The sequence below is a fragment of the Corythoichthys intestinalis genome, chromosome 10, assembly GCF_030265065.1.
Source record: "Corythoichthys intestinalis isolate RoL2023-P3 chromosome 10, ASM3026506v1, whole genome shotgun sequence".
NCBI lineage: Eukaryota > Metazoa > Chordata > Actinopteri > Syngnathiformes > Syngnathidae > Corythoichthys > Corythoichthys intestinalis.
In genome coordinates this window covers 34,132,148-34,151,944 of record NC_080404.1, presented here as the reverse complement: position 1 = coordinate 34,151,944, position 19,797 = coordinate 34,132,148, and the positions used below count along the sequence as shown (strand labels likewise).

Sequence of the window (19,797 nt, the reverse complement as noted above, 5' to 3'; positions counted from 1 at the left end):
TTTGGTGTTTTTTGTGTTTTACTTAAGTGAATAAGTATAAACAAAACTACTTTAAAGTGATCTTCTAACTTAAATACATGTAGGCTCTAATAAACCACAATTGTTCTCTTGTACTAAAATAGGTTGTTAGAAACACATAAAATGTTAAATCATTGGCAATATTTTATAATATTTAGTACATACTTTGACCGTTAGTTGGCGCTATGGTTTGCGGGCTTGCAGTGATGACGTCATTGGGATCTTTCCAAATGTGTAGCGTGTTCAACAATGGCGTACCGCACGTAGGCTATTTTTAGACCGTGACGTCACATCGTAAAGCGGAAGTAAAGCCGAAGTGGGACATTATAGACCCGCCCTCGCATAGACCCAACATAAATGGTGCTACTTTTCTCCGGTAATCTTTCAAAAACGAACATGCCGATCACACATTGCTTTTTTGGAACTTGTAGAAACGACTCTAGACATTACGACACATGAGGATGTTTTCTTCATATGTTTCCGGAAACCAAAAACTCGGGAGGAAAAAATGTGAAGACCGAAATAAGTTGCGCGGACTTTAACACCAGCTCGGCGAATCCATTCACGTTTCATATGCAGTAAATATTATGTTGGGTTGGCATGGTCTTTCAGAGGACAAAGGGGTAAGTTTTTATATTTTTAACTTATTTTTTAGCGTAACTTTGTGCCGTACTGCTTCTGTCTGACAATGAATGACCTGACTCTGACGTGGACCTTACAACAATGTTGGAGTTCGTCAGGGAACTCGTGTTTGCGTACTGCTGAGCTCCCGAGTGAAGAGTGGTCAAGGTGGAAATATTATTTTTTTGTGAATAAATGTGCAGAAGTGGAAGCTTCTCCCCTTTTTGGTACTTTTATACACGTACCCTAGCTACCACACGTTACAATGTACAAGACATGGATTACACAAGGTGTGCTCTTTGGCCTGTACTGTATGTAAAGCACACGACAGCTCTGGATGCTAACAATCTACATATTTATATTGGGATAAGTTTGAAAACGCAATATGCTTACCTTGAATATCTGCTAATAAAACTGGAGTTCCCAACAGCATACACTCTCGCTCCCAACCGGAGTTCCCAGCAGCACTCTCTCGCTCTGTTGCCATTGAGACTCACTCGCAGCGAGTGCATCACCAGTTTTGCCTAACTTTTGTCTTATCAGGTATTTGCTGCACGCATTTTTCCCTGAAACTCGTCTTGTGAACGACCGACAGTGCTGTGCTGCTCTCCACTTTTCAGATCTGGTTCAAATAGGGAGGGTAGAACTGACAACATGTTGGGAAAGCTAATGAGTGACAAGCTGGAATTTCGGCATTCGGGGCCAGTGACGTCACGCACTGCGACGTAACAAGAATGGCGACCTATCAATTAAAATAATTTTACAAACTTTATTAAAACAAAAACATTAAGAGGGGTTTTAATATCAAATTATTATAACTCATACTAACATTTACCTTTTAAGAATTATTTGTCTTAAAAATAGAGGATCCCTTAAGTGTAAATTGCTTTACTGATAAATAAATGTTCTGTTTTTGTAAGTAACTCCATAAACAGTGGCGCCACCAGGGGGTGGCCAGGGGTGGCCACGGCCACCCCTATAAATTGGTTGGCCACCCCACTGGCCACCCCGTTTGCCAGTATACCGTTAGATTGTTGCATAACGGATTATGCATTTAATCCCACATGAATGCATTTATTTTGTTTTGTTAAATGTAGGGCTGTCAAATTTATCACATTAACGGGCGGTAATTAATTTCTTTTAATTACGTGAAAATATCGCAATTAACACATTCGGGGTACGACTCATTCACGCATTGCCGCAAACAGCCTACAATGGCGCTGTTTTACTTATATACAGAGATAAGAGGCAGAGGGGAGTAGATGCAAGCATTCATTGGGGCCGTGCTTTTAATTGGCAAAAGCTTTGTCATCTCTCCCACAGCAACTATTCTATTATATTCAATACTACTCTACTCAATAGTATAGTATATTACTACTACTACTACTACTACTACTAGTTATATTACTACAATATATTTGGGCAGAACAGTTAAGTCGCTACAGTATCATTTACTGAGAATTACAAGTCTTTCTATCCGTGGATCCCTTTTCACTGAAAGAATGTTAATAAAGTTAATGCCATCTTGTGGTTTTATTGTTATAATAAACAAATACAGTACCTTTGTACAGTATGTTGAATGTATATATCTTGTGCCTTATCTTTCCATTCCAACAATAATTTACAGAAAAATATGGCATATTTTAGAGATGTTTTGAATTGCAATTAATTACGATTAATTTTTAAGCTGTGATTAACTCGATTAAAAATGTTAATCATTTGACAGCCCTAGTTAAATGTACACCTTATGCCTAATATATTCATAACACAATAAAACAGAATTGTTGTGGAACTCAAAATGTTGACTGGACAGTTATGGACTATGCACATTAAATCATTAGTAACATCAAATATTACACAATACACCAAAGTATATCAGTAGCCGTGTCCTTAAGTCTTTCTGATAGTTTCCCCCTGACCTTTTTAGTGCAATAATATAATGAAAACATGAAATTATGGCTTTTAGTTTTGGCCACCCCAAGATTTTAAGTGGCCCAATCTGGCCACCCCTATGAAAAATTTCTGGAGGCGCCACTGTCCATAAACAGCAATATTACTCATTTGACTACGGTAGTTGTAACGGTAGTTCTTAAGGACACTTCCAGGTGTTACTTGGACACATCATCAGTGATGAACCTGAGATCATAGAGTGTTACGGGTCTTTGATTATCAAACACTCTGCTCCGGCGACCCAGCTGAGGGTGATTAGCCACTGACTTGTGTCCAAGTGGCCCACTACTCCAAGGATATCCCCTCCGGATCCATAGGCATCTTGAGCCTTTTCCCGCAGCCTCAGTGATGGTTTTGATGGCTCATCGGCACAGCTGCCCTTTTACTACAATGAGTTTAAAGGGATCCACGGATAGGAAGACTTGTAGTTCTTAAAAGATAAATGTTATTATGAGTTAAAATAATTTGATTTTGAAACCCTCTTGATGTTTAAGTTTTTATACAATTTGTAAAATTAGTTTAACTACTAGGACGCCATTGTTGTTGACGTCACAGGGAGGTGACATCACATGGTTACACCGCTGGGCTTCCAGAGGATGACTCTAGTGACATAAACATGTCATCTGTTCACCCCTTTCAATTTGAACCCGAAAGGAACATCAATGAGCATGACAACACTGTTGATATTTCACAAAACGAGCAGCAGAAGCAAAATGAACAGGAAAGACGGGATGAGACGAGAGTAGGAAAAAAAACAGTGTTCTGCCAAAATGTGCTACACTGGTGAAACGTCCTACAAGAGGTGAATTTGACAACCACAATACTACCGTACGCTTTCAGCTTGTTTTGTTTAGATGCATACAGAACATACTAAAGATGCCTTAAGAAAATACTTAAACGTACTAATAACAAATAAAGATAGTTTAAATATGCTACGTGACTAATGCGGTCAAAAGATTAACAATCTGCTTTAAAGTTACCACAACAAAACACTATGCTTAAAATTAAGAAAGGGAAACACATGCAAAACGCATTTTGAGGTAATGAAACGCTTTTAACCGACGAGCGCATGTGTTGGACTTCTCGCAGCGTAGAAGTAATTGCAGTAACCTGGTAGTATTCGTCGAGCGACAGTGACAATCTACGTTATCACACCGAGCGTCCATAAAACATGGCGCCCGCCGTAGGTCAAAACGTACTAAATATTATAGATTTGTAAATCAAAGGCAGTATTTTATGTGTTGCTAATAGCATATTTTAGTAAAAGAGAACAATTGCGGCTTATTAGAGCCTACAAGTCTTTAATTCCAAGGTTCCCTTTAAAGATTTCACTTATTGACTGCGAATGATTTTTGCCATCACTCCCAGTCAAATGGATTACACGTCTATCAACGTCAATCGTACGGGAACATGATCATTCACTTTCTATATCCCCAATTAAAATGGCACTCAATGAGTTAATTGTACGAGCAGTCAACCAGCACAACTACAACGACCGATAAATAAGTGATTTAGTCCACAAAGATGAGAATGGGTACTGCAGGAAAAAGAAAATTGAAAAAGTGTGCATGATGAATGAGATCGGGGACGTGAAGTAAGCAAAAGTCAACAGTTGAATGAAGAGCAAAGCAGCTTGCGTGTGCAAATATGTGCATTGTCGAGATTTTTGTTAGTAGCAGCGTTTCCGCCGGGCGTCGACAGCTGGTACACCTCCAGCGTTTCGAAGAGATGTCCCATAAAGCAGCAGCGGGGAGAAGCGTTTGGCAGCGTATACTTTGCCAATAGGCATCATTTCACAGAAATGCAGATATTGATTTAGACCACGTCAATGCACGGCCCCGAGATCCGAAACATTTTGCTTTCATGGACAACTCGTAAACAACAAAATGGATTGGATACTCTGAGCACATTTTCATCTTTGAATAGTCGAAGATGGAAAAAGCAGGAAGCCTGGATCAGCACTTCAACTAAAAGGAGCAAGTGTGCCTAATCTAGTGGCCTAAATAAACATTTTCAGGTCTGGTTGGAAGAGAGTGAAACTGCTTCAGATTTTGCATTGTTGACAACTCTGCCATGTTAGCATTATTAGCAAGGAGATACACACACACACACACACACACATGCACTCGTGTTTTAAAAGCCCGCAGGCTTCAAAATAGTGCACATTCAAGCTAAAGGACGCACATTGGTTTTAACCATCAACATAAACCTATTTAAAGCCTGGTGCAAACTGTGTAGGGACATTATTGCTTCATGACAATTCAGAATTGCTCATGACGAGACATATGCTGATTGCCGGTTTCAAGCTATACCGTGGTTAGGCCTGTGGCGATAACAAATTTCAGTGTGCGATAATTTATCTCATAAATGATTGCGATATGCGATATTATTGCACCCCCACTCCAATTTTCAAATTTTTTTTTTTAAACAATTTACTAAAACACAGTGAGAATACAGTATATATTAATAGATCAAGTACACCCATTTAAACGCGATAAATGTTTACTCTTAAATTCAATTTTTAAAGAAATCACAACTAAAAACAATAGACCATGCCTCTTAAGTAAAAGACAACAATATTAATACCGCACAGAAACACAGAATAAATAAAATGTCTTTTTCAAGAAAATAAATTAAATTGCACCTAATAACTTAAGCATTTAAGCAAACAAAGACTTTTCCCCTCATTTTCCCCTTTTCCACCACTGCCGGGTGCCACTCCTTTCAGCTAAGAACAGGAAACTGAGGCTACAATTTGCACAAGCTCATCGAAATTGGACAATAGAAGATTGGAAAAACGTTGCCTGGTCTGATGAGTCTCGATTTCTGCTGCGACATTCGGATGGTAGGGTCAGAATTTGGCGTCAACAACATGAAAGCATGGATCCATCCTGCCTTGTATCAACGGTTCAGGCTGGTGGTGGTGGTGTAATGGTGTGGGGAATATTTTCTTGGCACTCTTTGGGCCCCTTGGTACCAACTGAGCAGCACAATGAGTTCACTGTACTCAAATGGCCTCCACAGTCACCAGATCTCAATCCAATAGAGCATCTTTGGGATGTGGTGGAGCGGGAGATTCGCATCATGGATGTGCAGCCGACAAATCTGCACCAACTGTGTGATGCCATCATGTCAATATGGCTTAGCACGCTATACAGTTTCACTGAACATAAACAAAAAGCATCTCATACAAAAATTTAACATTTCGCTTACTGACATAATATGTACATTCTTTACAACAACCATACTTACGGACAAATCTTGTCCAAGGATCATTTAAGCACAACATTACAATGTAGGCGTCAGCCCGAGACGCCGTGCAGCCATATTGAACTGGCAAGAAAACAATAAACCATGTTGCAAAGCGACCACATGAGTTCGCTGTTGGACAGCACAAAAAGCCTTGCTGTAAAACTTACCAAAAGGCAGAATACTGTCTGAGCGGGACATGTGCGTTAATTGCGTCAAATATTTTAACGTAATTAATTTAAAAAATTAATTACCGCGCGTTAACGCGATAATTTTGACAACCCTAATATATATATTTTTTATTTATTTATTTATTTATTTATTTATTTTTAAACTCAACATTATACTTGGGTACCAATTTGCCAATATGTTTTGAAAATAAAAATCCTGCTAAATGGAAAAAAGTTGTTTTTTTTGTTTTTTTTTTAAACCCAGATATCTCAAAGTAACACATTTTAGAGCTGTAATTGCAATACCATGATATTTTGGCTTAAGTTTATCATACTGTCAGAATCTCATACCGCCACATGCCTACTCGTGACCTTGTCGGTCAGCACATCAACAGTCTTCGAAGCTCATTTAAATTTTTAAAATTTGTGTCCTGTAGATATTAGCCAATGCAAATATGGATTACTGTTCAGTTGACTGTACTTGTAGCAAGGGCTTAGGTTTGCAAAGGGACGGTAGGGACATAACACTACCAACTTTTCAGGATGCACAAATTGTCCCCACCAACTTTTAAGCAACCTTATTTGCATTATATAAAGAGTTGTTATATAGGCAATTTAGATGATCTTCCCATTAGTTGTAATGATAGAATAAACCCTACCATTGTTAAGTGAATTATTTTAATTATGTTCAGACTTACATTTATCCCTTTTTACATGCTGTATGCGATTTCACCCCCCTCAAACGAACGTTTGGTTGGCCGATGACTTGGTGCCCCCCGTCCCGCCACAACGACACACACACATACTCACACAGCCCCAATGGATTCATGCTGACTACATGCCGCCTCCTTCACCCCCTTCTGAGAGGAAGGGATATTAGAAGTTTTTTTTCAGCCAACAACAGCCACTGTAACTCATGTAAAAAGACGTTAATGTTGTGGAAGTCGGGGAAACACCACTAATTTTGCTACTGAAAGTCCGACCTGCATCAGAGTATAACATTAAACTTGCTAACCTGCAAAACTACTGCGGTCAGGCCAGACTCCACATGGAACAACAAAGTCAAGCTAGACTTTCTTAATTTGGATCATTGTTTGAAGCATGTGCATTACAGTAATATCGTCCCTACCAATCTTGAGGCCAAACCTATACCCTAGACTTGTAGATTGTCAAAGGGTTCTTGGATTTCTTTACTCTGGTAAGTGAGTTTAGTTGGGTTCATAGTGGTGATATTTTCGATAGCAAAATGCTATCTGTGTGTACAAATCGCAGATTTTAGCACGTAACTTACATGTGTACCTTTGGAAACAAAAGAGTTCAACATTTTAAACGTACTGTAGGTGGTGAATATTGTTATGGTCATCAGATAAACATACGATTGCCCCAAAATGTATCCAGTCGGGATTTGTTTACTTACCGTATTGGCCCGAATATAAGACGGCCCTGGTTATAAGACGAGCCCCTCTTTTTCAAGACTCAAGTTTGAAAAAAGACTTTTTGAACACCGAATTAATTTTTATACAGAAAATAATTACAGAACATCGGAAACAAATGATTATAACAATACATTTGATAGAAAAAGCATGTTATTTAGCCTCATTCAAATCTTAATATCTGAACATTTAAATATGTAAACTAAAGTGCAATCACATTCGTAAATGAATGGCTTCTGGTTTTTGAAATGTAAATAAACCAATCTATTGTGATAAAACAACAAAATGGGAATAACTGCATTTACCATCAAAGTGAAATTTAACTGTAACTGTAGTCTTGAAACAATCTGAATAAGGAAAAACTTGCAATAAAATAATGCAAACTGGTTTAACTAAAACGAGTAGCTGAGATCTGTCATGACAGAATATCACTTCAATGATATCTGACGCCATCTAGCGTCGTGAATGGGGAGAGTAGCTGAGATCTGTCATGACAGAACATCGCTTCAATGATATCTGGCATCATCTAGCGTCGTGAATTGGTATAATGTCCAGACCGCATATATAAGACGACCCCCTCTTTTTTAGTGTTATTTCAAAGCAAAAAACACTGTCTTATATTCGGGCCAATACGGTACTTTAAGGGCCATCGATCGGATGTTACGTGCAGTTCTGAAGTTGCCTATGTATGGACTTTATGATTGTGAACAGAAAACATGAAACACTGTCATGGTGTCGCCTTCAACAGAGAGAAGTGGGGAGCAAATAGAGGCTGGTTAACATAATGGGTGACATTAACAACGGTTTTTATTTTTAGGATTGTTGACAGTTGTCATATTGGAATTATTAGTTGGGACAAACACACTTTTCCCCTCATTTTTTGTTCATTTCCTGGTTTCCTCTTCCTCCCACTCCCTCCTGTGCCCCGCTTCCCAAAACCAATCGCCTTCCCCACCACTACCCGACCCTCACCCCTCCCAGCCTCCTCTGTCAGAGAGCAGATCTGGCTGAATAATTTCTTCCCCCTGGACCAGTGCTGCTCTTTAATTCATGAGCCTCAGTGCCAGCCATGCAGCTTCTCGCTGCCAGTGTGTGAGCGCGTAGTGTGCGTGCGTGTATGTGGGTTTGTGTGTAACGTGGTGTCATCGAGTTGTGTGTGTGTCAGCAAGTAAACCAACCCAAAAAAGAAGTAGTGACAAAAGTTTTTGAAGGTGAGTGGGTGAGGTGTTTTAGTAGTGTTTTAAAGCTCCTGCAAGTGTGTGTATGTGGGTGCTTTTGAGTTTGTGTCAGCAAAAAAAAACACCAAAACAATAGTGACATTTTTATGTGTGTGTGTTATGTGTGAAAAGAAGTGTCACTAACTTCAGGACAAAAAAAGTTTTTGATTAAAACAAAACCTGTAACCACTCATTTACAGTGTGTGCGAACATGTGTGCGTCCACGATGAAGTCCCCACCCCAGCATCCTTCATTCCGGGAGGAGGAATGTTTCACTCGTTTCAAATCAATGCTTTTCTTTATCTTGTAAATTGCTCCATTTAGCCGACCGCAGCATCATTAAGCAGTGAGCTCATTTCACGTCCAATCAAAACAAGCTGAGGCGGCAGTGTTCGACGTGATCCGACTTGAGCAGTCGCCGTAATTCCCTTCTCGCGTTTAAACTTTGTCTGCATGAACGAGCCATCGCTGTTTTCTTTTTTTTTTTGTTTGTTTGTTTGTTTTTAGATGTGTTTAGTTTAATTGGCAATAACTGGAGCCAGCCAGCCCATCAGTCATTCAGTTTATTACACAGTCAATCAGTGTGTAACTCAGACAGTCAATAAAACAGTCAACATTTCAAAACAGTCAGTAAGTTCTTTAAGTTATTCAGTCAGTACGTTACAGTAGTAAAGTCAGTCAGCAGGCATGAAAATGGGTCAGGGGTTAGAAAGGTGAGAAGGGTGTGGAGGAAATATGTTCCGGTACACTGTACAACTAGGGCTGTCCCAAACAACTAATTTTCTCCCGATTAGTCAGCCGACTATTTTTACGTTTAGTCGACTAATCTAATGACCCCCCCCCCCTTTCTTTTACTAATTTAGCAATTACATTTTTGATGATGCTTACTAATTCACAAAAACATTTTGGAACGCTTAAATTCTTTATTAAAAAACAAATAAACACATAAATAACAACAATAAATCACAAATAAACGATGAGGTCAAATGCTGATAGCATTAACTAGTGTAAAAGAATGGAATGTAAACAGATTCACAACACTGACTTCGCCTTTCCAACATGATTCAAAACAATTCTTAAAAAAAATATCTAGCATTATTTATTATAGGACACAACTACGGCATATATAATAGTCGTACATTAATTATTCATTGCCAATCAGATTTTTCATAAAGGGTGTCATTTTAAAGCTATTCTTAGTGTGGAATCTGAAATATGTGGGATTAACTCCAGAAATCATTATTTAATATGACAAACATGATGTGCTTTTATTTTTAAATGTTCACTGGAAGTACGTTCGCTAAACCGCTAAAAAAGCTCTTTTTGTCATTGCATGTGGTGTCAGTACCGTATTTTTCGGACTATAAGTCGCAGTTTTTTTCATAGTTTGGCAGAGGGTGTGTCTTATACTCTGGAGCGACTTATGTATGAATATTTACGGTCGGGTCGGGTCGACTTCTCTCGCTAACTTTTTGTTAAATAAATATATATTCATATATTTATACTAAAAGGATGTATGGATGTTAAATAAAATAAATAATTTGGATAAAACAGAGAAGGCGCTGTGCATGCCTGCGCACGTGAACGCAGTGGCCCAGCTCTCTTTTTAACCTTCCCCTGCCGCCCTGGAGCCCTCTGCGAGTCCGCATCCTGATATTTCCTTTTCAATATGGAGCAGCAAGAAGTGAAAATCAAACTAAAGACGAAGGAATTAAAAGGCACCGGTAGGAGTGGGGTACAGTTGTGGTCAAAAGTTTACATACACTTGTGAAGAACATCATGGCTCTCTTGAGTTTCCAGTTATTTCTACAACTCTGATTTTTCTCCGATAGAGTGATTGGAACAGATACTTCTTTGTCACAAAAAACATTCATGAAGTTTGGTTCTTTTATGACTTTATTATGGGTTAACAGAAAAAGTGATCAAATCTGCTGGGTCAAAAATATACATACAGCAACACGAATTAGCAATTTCTTGTGAGTGATTATTGACTTGTGTCAGGCCGAGATGACGAGACGGGCTCAACTGCGGAGTTTCAGGCAAAAACATTTATTGAGAAAACAGAGGTTCTTCCGCTAGCATGTGGGGATGAGGAAAAATACCAACAAAAAGCGCTCCTAACGGAGGAATGAGTCAGGACAATCTCGATCAAAAACTCAAACAAAAGGCACTCCAAAAGGAGGAAAACTACAAACATAAAACGCTCCAACTGGAGGAAAAAGCCAAGATAACTATGATCAAAAGTAAAATCTAGACAACTATGATTGCTGTGAAACCAGACCGACGTGACTAACATGGGTAGTAAGACAATTTGGCACCAGACAGGGGAGATGCAGACTATTTATACACAAGAGGTAATGGGCAACAGGTGGAAACAATAGGTGATTAGGTGACAAGAGGAAGGGCAAGTGTACAGACACAAGGAGGGTGAAGCCTTCAAAATAAAACAGGAAATGACGTGACACAACTCCATGACGTGACAACTTGAACAATCATTGACTTGAACAAGTCAGGAAAGTCACTTGGAGCCATTTCAAAGCAGCTGCAGGTCCCAAGAGCAGCAGTGCAAACAATTGTTTGTAAGTATAAAGTGCATGGCACTGTTTTTTTTTACTGCCACGATCGGGAAGAAAACGCAAGCTATCACCTGCTGCTGAGAGAAAATTGGTCAGGAGGGTGAAGATTCAACCGAGAATCACCAAAAAGCAGATCTGCCAAGAATTAGAAGCTGCTGGAACACAGGTGTCAGTGTCCACAGTCAAGCGTGTTTTGCATCTCCATGGACTGAGAGGCTGCCGTGCAAGAAGGAAGCCCTTGCTCCAAAAGCGGCACCTTAAGGCTCGACTGAAGTTTGCTGCTGATCACATGGACAAAGATAAGACCTTCTGGAGGAAACTTTCTGTGGTCAGACGAAACAAAAATCGAGCTGTTTGGCCACAATGCCCAGCAATATGTTTGGAGGAGAAAAGGTGAGGCCTTTAACCCCAAGTACACCTTCCCTACCGTCAAGCACGGTGGTAGTAGTATTATGCTGTGGGGCTGTTTTGCTACCAATGGAACTGGTTCTTTACAGAGAGTAAATGGGATAATGAAGAAGGTGGATTACCTTCAAATTCTTCAAGATAACCTAACGTCATCAGCCCGAAGATTGGGTCTTGGGCGCAGTTGGGTGTTCCAACAGGACAATGACCCCAAACACACATCAAAAGTGGTAATGGAATGGCTAAATCAGGCTAGAATTAAGGTTTTCGAATGGCCTTCCCAAAGTCCTGACTTAAACCCCATTGAGAACTTGTGGACAATGCTGAAGAAACAAGTCCATGTCAGAAAGCCATCAAATTTAACTGAACTGCACCAATTCTGTCAAGAGGAGTGGTCAAAGATTCAACCAGAAGCTTGCCAGAAGCTTGTGGAGGGCTACCAAAAGCGCCTAATTGAAGTGAAAATGGCCAAGGGACATGTTACCAAATATTAACGCTGCTGTATGTATATTTTTGACCCAGCAGATTTGATCACTTTTTTCTGTTCACCCATAATAAAGTCATAAAAGAACCAAACTTCATGAATGTTTTTTATGACAAAGAAGTATCTGTTCCAATCATTCTATCAGAGAAAAATCAGAGTTGTAGAAATAACTGGAAACTCAAGAGAGCCATGACATTATGTTCTTCACAAGTGTATGTAAACTTTTGACCACAACTCTATGGAAAGGCTTCAAACTGATTGTTGAAGATGCTATACAAAAACCTGTGTCAGCTTCGCTGAATGTAAACGAATGTGGCGCTTTGGTCTCATACCAGAAATATATTTAACAAACTTTTCTAGCATTATTTCGTTGTGTAAATGCATTTATAATGATCATAAAAATATGTAGTCTATTTAAACATTGAGAAAAAGCGTTTTTTTCTGCCAAATGGAGTAGATTAAAATAAATGTCAAATCCACTATCCGCCTGTTAGAACAGACACACAAATATAAAAGATATAAATGTTTATTGAATATCCATCTTACAGTGCTGTTTAACTGGGAGAATTCGTTACAAAAGACAGGCTTTAATTTGTTATCATTATGCATATATGCACCGGCATCGTCATAAACGTGATCACACAAAATGCAACCACGCATCGCATCCCCGCTTTTCCTCCTTCTCCTGAGTCCTCACAAATAAAACATAAAATTTCGCTTTTTTTTTTTTCGGGATCGTGCCTAAAAATAAAATATAACATTTCGGGTTTTTTCGGGCTCAGGCAAGCAAACCAAGTTAATTGATCGGGCTTGGGCAACGTCGGGCTTTAATACCCGCGGGCCGGTCAGGTCAGGCTGGATTTTTTTAGGCCCGATCTAACTTCTCGCGTCATGTAACGTTAGCATACCGTACACATATTCAGCCTGTTGTTTTCTATTGTATTTTAAATTGCCTTCCAAGATGACATGTCTGTTCTTGGTGCTGGATTCTATCAAATAAATTTCCCCCCAAAAATGCGACTTATACTCCGTTGCGACTTATATACAGTGGGGAGAACAAATATTTGATACACTGCCAATGGGTTTTCCCATTGGCAGTGTATCAAATACTTGTTCTCCCCACTGTATGTTTTTTTCCTTTTCATTGCGCATTTTTTGGCTGGTGTGACTTATACTCAGGTGTGACTTATAGTCCAAAAAATACGGTAATCATTTCTTTTTTTTTTCGTTTGCAAATGCTGTTAACCGGCGGTTTTTCATTTTTGAAGTGCCACCTTTTAACCGTAACTTTGCGTTTTGGAGAAGACCGCCAATGTTTTATTGCAGGCTAAAGTAGGTTGTCTTTTTTTCCCCATTAGCCTCAATGTAGCAATGCTAACGTTTACAGTGTTTAATATAGATGTGTTTCCTTATTTTGTATGTCTGAACTTTAATCCTATGGCGTGCTGATGACCAATAAACATCTGTGAAAGGAACTGTTGTCTCATATGCCATCAGCATGTACGCACAAATGTATGAACGCGCGCTTGGCAATAAAATACAGTCGTAAAAAATTACCGCCCTCATTTTTATTTACTGTGGGCGCGCGTGGCAATAAAATACAGTCGTGAAAATAACCGCCCTCATTTTTATTTACCGTGCGATAAATGGACTCATTGCATATTTCGACAGGCTTAGCAACTTCAATAAAACATTTAGTTAGGCAAATGGACTTACGATCTGTCTCCTGTCGTCTTCTAAAATTCCAACTGGGTGACGGCGCTTTAGGTGTTCATTCACGGCCGACATACAGCCAAGCTTGGCATTGAAGAGACAGGACACAACAGTGTACCCTCCTCTGTTTCGTTGAAATAATTCCACGTTCTGGCCACTCTGGTGCGCTTTTTGGACGTCGTGCCGCTTTACCGGCTTGCATATCAAGCATCCCACATTAAAAAAATCTCCCGACCACCCCCCTCCTAAAATGTTTCTCCTCTGATCTGCACGATTCACATAGGTCACCCTTTTTGACTTCAAAATGGCGAATCTCGCCAAAAGGTGAGAGCTTTTCATGCCTGCAGTCAGTCAGTCAGTCAGTCACTAGGTTCCATCGTAGGTCTACCAGCCTGAGAGCCAGCAGGGTTATTAACTCAGCATGTCACTAAATCAGTCAGTCAATCACTTAGTTTTCAGTCATTTACTCAGTCAGTCAGTCTGTAACAGAGGGAGCAGCTGATTTACAGGTTTCATTTCACAGCACAATAAATTTCTCGGCAGCGTCTCCAATTCACGCGCTAACGCCTCACAAACAGACTTTATTAAGTCCTTAAATCCTCAGCGTTTGTCCAGCCGGCGTGACGAGACTGACGGGGGATCGCGTTCAAGATGCTCACTCATAAAAACAACCCGCAGTGAGGGTGAGCACAACAATTAGCTTACTTTCTCTACATTAAATAAAAATAAATGCACTTGTGATAGTCGTGTCCTATTTGAAGAATTTGCAAAGTGTAGGATAACTATGCCTCTGAATAACGTGGGAAGACTCAAATGATGATTCCTCTGATTTGTTTATTGAGAACATTTGAGGATATTACAGACACACTGCTTTTTGTGTAACACTATGGGAAAGTCAAACAAAATCAGCCAAGATATCAAGTATGGCCGAGGGGCAACCTCCCGGCTAGGAAAAACAATCACCAGAATTGTTTTAAAACCATCCAGTACCAGAGATTGTGTTTTTTTTTTTTTTTTTAATTTCCCACAACCATTAAATATAATTAACAAAATGTGTCCCTGAAATGTCCCCAAGGGTTTAGGGTTTAGGGTTTTAACAGGAAGTCACCTGATGTCATCAGGAAGTGTCCACGAAATGTCCCCAAATCAACAGGAAGTGACCAGATATCAACAGAAAGTGTCCCTGAAATGTTCCCCAAATCAAACTGGGCGGGTCTGATATTAACAGGAAATGTCCCAAAATTTAACAGAAAGTGACCTGATATCAACAGGAAGTATCCACGAAATGTCCCCAAATCAAACTGGGCGGGTCTTCGATCTGTATCTACCACAGCAAAACCCAATCATAATTTCTCCAGATATTGCAGTTTCTACCGTTTTCGCACTATAAGACACACCTGGCTATAAGCCGCCACCTACTGAATTAAGCACGAAAACGACATTTGTTCATAGATAAACCGCACTGGACAATAAGCCGCAGCTGCCCTCACTGTATTGTGGGGTATTTAAACCAAAAAATATTAACCGGTAACGCTTTATTTGACAGCAGCATCATACGACTGTCATAAGACCAAATGAACCACCATGAAGCTTTGAACCAATTGCCTGCAAAGCTTCATTGCTTGAAGAATTTGGCCATCACTGCTCCCTTGGGAGAGACAGTTAACCTCTGCTGCCACTTGCTGTAAACACTGTTGTTGTCCAACATGCCTCTTAGCATGCATTGCAGCGCTACATAAATAAAAATTCAAAATTCATGTTCTGCCCTAATTATTTCTTCAGTTACTGTTCCAATTGTTTCATTAATTGCAAGTTATGGTATTTGGTAATACTTTATTTGACATTGGCGCTATAAGACTGTAATTAGACAATCATAATGATGACATGACACTGTCATGACCATTAATGAATGCTTATAATTATATATATATATATATATATATATATATATATATATATATATATATATATATATATATATATATATATATATATATATATATATATGAATGGATGTAAAAGATCCAGGCTGCACATAAATGGAGTTGGAAAGATAGTCGTTAGAGGACATTTGGACACGCACTGTGGGAAATGCACTGTGGGGAAGTAGCTCAGTGGTAGAGCGTGTGCTTTGCATGTACAAGGTCCTGGGTTCAATCCCCAGCTTCTCCAAGTAATTAACTAACACAGATACTTTGTCCATTATTGCAGCAAGCAAGCTCCCAATGATTGACTGCAAATCAGAGGTCATGCCACATAAAATCAAATATACACTTTGTGTTTCCTTGACTCCCATTTGCAGTGACATAATTTGCTGGATTACACTTAATGACATCTGGCATAAACAGTCAGTATTCCTATGATAGTGTCATGTCATTCTTATGATGCCAATGCACTTGACTATAAGCCGCAGGATTCAAAATGAAGGAAAAAAGTAGCGGTTTATAGTCCCAAAATTACGATAGTTATTATTAGAGGTGTGCGAAATTTCCGATTCTTAGATTATTTGCGATTTGGCCGTGGAAGATTCGAGAACGATTCACAAACATCTAGATTCTGATTATTGAAATATGCCAAGTAAAGTGAAACTAAGACACAGTCAGCGCGGTCTTCGGGAGGCAATGAGGAACGGACTGAGAGTGAACATCATGCTCACCTCATGCCGCTAGATAAAAAAAAAACAATAATACCAGACAGCGGCCGACAGCCTCTACAAACTAAGCTCACATAATGCTACTGTAGATATCATGTGTATATAGAAAACTAGATGCGAAAAACAGACTCACCGGCGTTAGTAAACAGCCGCCATCTTAAAGCAGTAGACTTCTCTCGAAGGCTGTTGTAGCGAACCTTCCGAGCGAACCTAATTAACTTTTTATCTAAAATACTCCTAAATCGGCAAAATCTTGAATTGAATCAATCTTTAAATGATGAAACTGTTTTAAAACTTTGCACTAACGGGAGCAATTTTAACAAATTTAACTATTTATAATCGTATCGTAGCCTCTGAATCATAATCGAATCGTTAGGTGCCCCAAGATTCCCACCCCAAGTTATTAAATCATTATTCCAATTTGTATTCATGATTTGTTTTGTTATGTGTATTGTAATTAGGGCCCGAGCACTAAGCGTGCGAAGGCCCTATTGTTTTGCAAAGGATTATTATTATTATTATTATTATTATTATTATTATTATTATTATTATTATTATTCTTCTTTTTTCAGGGCAAATGAAAATGGCCAATTTGGAGGCCTGAACATGCACGAAAAGTCACCAAAATTTGCACAAACGTGCGGCTTTGCGTAAATTTCGATAATCTTGTGTCGTTTTGAAAAAATGTCAAAAAATGGCTCAGTGGCGCCCCCTTGACCCTTAAAATTTTCAAAAAGGCCTCTCCTCTCAGGTTTTCAACGTAGAGCAATGAAATTTGGGGAGTAGATACCTTATGCCTAACTGTTCAAAAAAGCCTCTTGCACCCATATTCCAAATCCAACAGGAAATCGGATATTTTGGATCAAATGTGAAATTTTTATCGGTTCACAGTTTGAGTTTACATTTGGAGGCCTGAACATGCACGAAAACTCACCAAAATTTGCACATACATGCAAATTTGCGTAAATTTTGATAATCTACAAAAAAATTTAACAAAATGGCTCAGTGGCGCCCCCTTGAAATTTTCAAAAAGGCCTTTCCTATTAGGTTTTTTCAACGTAGAACGATGAAATTTGGCAAGTCGATACATTGTGCAAAACTGCTCCAAAAAGTCTCTTGCACCCATATTCCAAACCCAACAGGAAGCCGGAAATTTTGGATCAAATGTGAAATTTTATCGATTTACATTTGAGACCTTGTCGCTGAAGAAAATAGTTGGATAGTCTTCAAAATTGGTCAGACTATTCAGGAGACATATGAGATCTTAAGTTTTCAAAATGGTGAGTTTTCACTCAAGGGTCTGACCTGGGCGTGGTCCCAAAGTCGGCCATTTTTGGGCAAAATACCAAATTCAGAAAATGATTAAAAACTCCGTGATACAACGTTCAATCTTTTTCATTTCTAGCATGTATATGAGATATCCCAGCCTGAACACGACTGCATTGAAATATTACCCATTAGGCCTGGCGCCCCCTAGTGGGAACAGGAAATGGCCTTCTTTACGAGACAGGCTCCTCCTCCAAGGGAAAAAAATCTATTGACCTCAAACCTGTTTCAGGGGAGCCTCAAGACATGTGTTCAGGTCCCTGATGAAAAATATTGAGGTTTCGTTGAAGCGGAGAGGTCCAAACTGGAAGTGAAAATGACCGTCAACAATTTGTCTCGCCAAAAATTTTGAACAGTCATAACTCGGCAGATATGCAACATATCTGCGCCAAACTTTCCGTGTTTGTTGAGAGTCATACCCTGAAGGTTCTTGTAGGGGTCATTTGCATCAACTCTACAGTGCCAACTAGTGGCGACAGAAAGAAGTTTTAAAAAAGGCCTTTCCTATTGGGTTTTTTCAACATAGAGCAAGGAAATTTGGGGAGTAGATACCTTATGCAAAACTGCTCCAAAAAGTCTCTTGCACCCATATTCCAGATCAGACAGGAAATCGGGTATTTTGGATCGAATGTGAAATTTTCATGGGTTCACAGTAAGAGTTTACATTTGGAGGCTTGAATATGCATAAAAACTCACCAAAATTTGCACATACATGCGGCTTTGGATAACGTTCGATAATCTTGCAACGTTACGAAACAATTTAAGAAAATGGCTCAGTGGCGCCCCCTTGAAATTTTCAAAAAGGCCTCTCCATTTAGGTTTTTCTAACATAGAGTGATGAAATTTGGAGAGTCAAAACTTTGTGCAAAACTGCTCCAAAAAGTCTCTTGCACACACATTCCAAATCCTACAGGAAATCGGGTATTTTGGATTGAATGTGAACTTTTTATCGATTTACAGTGTGCACATTTTACACCTTGGCACCTAGGGAATTAGTTTGATCATTCTCAAAATTGGCGAGACTGTTCATGAGGCATATGAAATCTTAAGTTATAAAAATGGTGTGTTTTCATTCACGGGCCTGACCTGGGCGGGGCGCCAAATTCTTCCATTTTTTCGCCAAAACACCAAATTCGGAAAATGACTGATAACACCCTCATACAATGTTAAATCTATTTTAAATCTGGCATGTGTGTGAGGTATACCAGCCTGAGCAGGACTGGATTGAAAATTTACCATTTGTGCCTGGCGCCTCCTAGTGGAAACAGGAAATGCCCTTTTTTACGGGACACACTCCTCCTCTAAAGGGAAAAAACCAATCTACCTCAAACCTGCATAAGGGAAGCCTTAAGACCTGTCTTCAGGTGCCTGATGAAAAATATTGAAGTTTCGTTGAAGCGGAGGGGTCCAAACAGGAAAGTGAAAATGACTGTCAACAATTTTTCTCTCCAAAAACTTTGAACAATCATAACTCGGCAGATATAGAACATATCTGCGCCAAACTTCCCGTGCTTGTTGAGAGTCATACCCTGAAGGAACTTGTAGGGGTCATTTGCATCAACCCTACAGCGCCAACTAGTGGCGATAGGAAGTCACTCGTTTTTCCAAAACATGTCCAGTTCTTTTCATGTTGGTCATTGTAGTTTCAAGACCTATTAAAATACTTTTTTACGGCCCATGTCCACGTGTCTCTGTCTGTTGCCGTGACGACCCTTTGTTCGCCATTTAAAGGAAATATTTTTTTTCAGAGACTCAGGCAGCTTATAGAGCCACAATATTTGGCACACTTGGTCGAATTGGCCAAGTTAGAAGATTAATTTTGGTTTTGAATAAGGGCTTGGCTGCACAGCTCAGTAGTGGCTCCTTTTTTGTAGTACTCTCTCCAATAGGGGTTTTTATCTCTTGGGTGTGGGAATGTAATTAGGCGACTTTCGAGCATGTTAGGTTCTAATGAGATGATTAGAGAGGAGGATCTGCCACCA

At 39.4% G+C, this 19,797-nt stretch overlaps 1 non-coding gene across 1 annotated transcript; it reads left to right on the top strand.

Annotated features, from left to right (window-relative positions):
- The first annotated feature begins 15,936 nt into the window (after window positions 1-15,936).
- trnaa-ugc (transfer RNA alanine (anticodon UGC)) lies at window positions 15,937-16,008 on the top strand. Its single transcript has one exon. It is a non-coding gene; the product is annotated as a tRNA-Ala (tRNA).
- The last annotated feature ends 3,789 nt before the right edge of the window (window positions 16,009-19,797 follow it).